Source organism: Octopus sinensis, linkage group LG3 (assembly GCF_006345805.1).
Source record: "Octopus sinensis linkage group LG3, ASM634580v1, whole genome shotgun sequence".
Classification (NCBI taxonomy): domain Eukaryota; kingdom Metazoa; phylum Mollusca; class Cephalopoda; order Octopoda; family Octopodidae; genus Octopus; species Octopus sinensis.
Window position 1 is genome coordinate 150662285 of NC_042999.1, and position 3537 is coordinate 150665821.

The 3537-nt window shown below is 38.4% G+C and overlaps 2 non-coding genes across 2 annotated transcripts; both read left to right on the forward strand.

The window, feature by feature from the left end:
• The first annotated feature begins 154 nt into the window (after positions 1-154).
• Trnak-cuu lies at positions 155-227 on the forward strand. Its single transcript has one exon. It is a non-coding gene; the product is annotated as a tRNA-Lys (tRNA).
• A 2879-nt stretch (positions 228-3106) lies between these two features.
• Positions 3107-3179, forward strand: Trnak-cuu. The gene has a single exon. It is a non-coding gene; the product is annotated as a tRNA-Lys (tRNA).
• The last annotated feature ends 358 nt before the right edge of the window (positions 3180-3537 follow it).

A 3537-nucleotide genomic window follows, 5' to 3' on the forward strand; every position in this document is an offset into this window, starting at 1 on the left:
TGCCACACTATGTTTGCTATGTTTGTACACACACACACGCACACACGCACGCACGCACGCACGCACGCACGCACGCACGCACACATATACTCACTGTCAATTTTGTTAGCATGTTATAAGGTTAGTAATTATTATTCAGTGCTGGTTTCCAATAGCCCGGCTAGCTCAGTCGGTAGAGCACGAGACTCTTAATCTCGGGGTCGTGGGTTCGAGCCCCACGTTGGGCGGAATATATTTTGGGAAGAAATTAGTAATGTTTTTAGTATACTAGGTTTATCTGTTGGTTTAATTAAAGGATAACTATCTATAACAGGGTTGTTTTCTGTCAACTCTATATTGAGAAGAAATAACAGTTTCGTTTAGAACTTCTCATGTGGAAGACTGACAATTGATATCCACCCAGCATTCACACCTTTAAAATAGTTGTTTCAAAATTTGTCACAAGGCCAGTAATTTCGGTGCGAGTGTCTGTCAGTTACATCGATTCCCGGTCCACAACTGGTACTTTATCGACTGCGAAATGATAAAAGACAGAGCCGACTCGGCAGAATTTGAACAACAGGAATTGTTGGATGATGTAAAACTATATGGCAAAGATGATGAAGAGCTTGAAGAAGTACTACATACTGTGAAAGGATTCAGTGATGATATCGGGATTGAGTTTGGCCTTGAAAAGTGTGCCAAAGCCACTTCTAAGAAAGGGAAATTGGTAAAGTGAAGTTCAATCGAATTAGATGTCGAAACAGTAATAAAGGAAGTTGAGCAGGAACAAACCTATAAATACCTAGGAATAAATGAAGGCTCTGGTATCCAGCATGCAAGCATGAAATAGAAGGTTAGGAAGGAATATTATAGAAGAATTCGAGCAGTCCTGATGTCTGAGCTGAATGCACATAATAAGGTGTTAGCCATAAATTCCTTAGCAGCCCCAGTTGTTCTTTATAGCTTCAATGTGCTTTACTGGAATACCAGTGAAATAATGAAAATTGAGAGAAAAATCCGCAAGCTACTGACTTGTAATAAGATGCATCATCCAAAGGCAGACGCGGATCGTCTTTACCTTCCCAGAGCTCAGGGAGGTCGAGGCTTGATCCAGCTTGAACTTACGTACAAAACCACCACAATCGCACTGGCCAAATACATTGAAACAACCAACGATTGGATGCTAAAACTTGTTGAAAAACATGAAAAACCGAAAAAACTGCACTCTATTCTGAATGAGAGCAAAAATTCGTTATTAATCTCTTAGATACCTACCAAATTGATCAGGTTGAAGGAAATGCGTCAACTGCTGCTGCAAAGAAAATAAAATTAATTGCAAAGGCAAAAGAACATGAAAAATTAGCTAGCAGATGGGAACAGAAACCTCTGCTTGGCAAGTATGTGGCCCGTAGCAAACAAGCTGATGTCGACCAGAAACACATGCATCAATGGTTACGAAGCTCAGGGCTAAAAGCAGAGAGTGACGGTTTCATATTAGCTGCTCAAGACCAGAGCTTATTAACCCGGAACTACCAAGCCAATGTGATAAAAAAATGGAGCTGACCCAAAATGCCGATTCTGTAACGATGAGATTGAAACTATAGACCACCTAATCTCAGGGTGTAGAGTCTTAGCACCTGTAGAATATAAAGCAAGACATGACAGAGTCGGCCAGTATTTACACTGGACAATATGTCGGCATTATAAAATAAAAACTGCTGACAAATGGTATAAACACCATCCTGAAGCTGTGACTGAGGGAGAAAATGTGTCGATTCTATGGGAATTCCCCGTACATACCGACAAAACTATAAAAGCTAATAAACCGGATATTATTATAAAAAATCAAACAAAAAAGGTGTGTTTATTAATTGACATGAGTATTCCTTGCGATCACAATACAGCGGCGAAAGAAGTTGACAAGATCAGTAAATATAAAGACTTGCTAATAGAGATTGAAAAAAATGTGCCATCTCAAGGCAACTACAGTACCTGTGATTGTAGGATCTCTAGGAATTATATATATATAAAAAAAAGGCACTGAAACCTATTTGAAAATGATACCAGGTCGACTCTACAGGAAGTGCAAAAATCGTGTAAAGTGGAACGACTCATGTACTGAGAAGAGCATTATCGCTGTGAAAACAACATCCATTCATGAATTTATTTATTTATTAATTTTTTTTAAATACATGTTTTAGGAGTGGCTGTGTGGTAAGTAGCTTGCTAACCAACCACGTGGTTCCGGGTTCAGTCCCACTGCGTGGCATCTTGGGCAAGTGTCTTCTGCTATAGCCCCGGGCCGACCAATGCCTTGTGAGTGGATTTGGTGGAGGGAAACTGATAGAAGCCTGTCGTATATGTGTGTATATATATATATATATATATGTGTTTGTGTGTCTGTGTTTGTCCCCCTAGCATTGCCTGACAACCGATGCTGGTGTGTTTGCGTCCCCGTCACTTAACGGTTCGGCAAAAGAGACCGATAGAATAAGTACTGGGCTTACAAAGAATAAGTCCTGGGGTCGATTTGCTCGACTAAAGGCGGTGCTCCAGCATGGCCGCAGTCAAATGACTGAAACAAGTATAAAAGAAAGAAAAGAAAAATTTTACCTGTGAATTTGCGTGTGTAATCTGGGAATGCATACAATGAGCTTCTCTGCTCTAGGTGTACGGAAAACACTCGGCGAGAAATGGAAAATTTGAAGAAAAAAGGGAAAAAAACAACAACAGCAGCAGCAGCAGCAACAACAACAACAACATCCACAACAACAACAACAACAACAATAATAATAATGATAATAATTCTGTCTACGAGGCCTAAAATTTTGATGGCAGGCGTTAGTTGATTATATCGACTTCAGTGTTCAACTGGTAAAAAAAAAAAACTATTAGGAAATAGTAGAAACTATAAAACGTGGCACATTAATGATAAACAACAATATTTTGTCTTTTCTATATTTTAAGCTGAAATTTGTCGAGTACACGTTGATTGCTTTGTCAATCCAACAACAGACTTGCAATTACGTAGTGTGTTTACAAAATCAGCTTTTACAACCAGCTGTCAATTTATTGGTTTGTGATAAGCTTAGTTATTATTATTTATAACACGTCTTAGCAAGTAGCCCGGCTAGCTCAGTCGGTAGAGCACGAGACTCTTAATCTCGGGGTCGTGGGTTCGAGCCCCACGTTGGGCGAATAACTTTTGTCAAAATTAACCTTCTTTTCATATATTATCTTCATATATTTCCTAATTGTTTAATATCACCTTTGTTATTCAGATAATATCAGATAATTCAGATAATATCACCTTTGTTATACAGATAACAAATTACCAACGTTTCAAGCAGGTAACTGTCAGAATTTCCATAATGTTATTCAAATCTTGATTATATTTGGGCGAGTTCATTACCCCCAATAAAACACGCGATGATTCTATTTCATATCTTTCATTATCATTAACAGTTAACTATTTAACCAATTATTATTATTTTGTTTTGTTAACTAATCGATTATTTGATTAACCGCTTAGTCGATCAGTCAATCAATCAACCA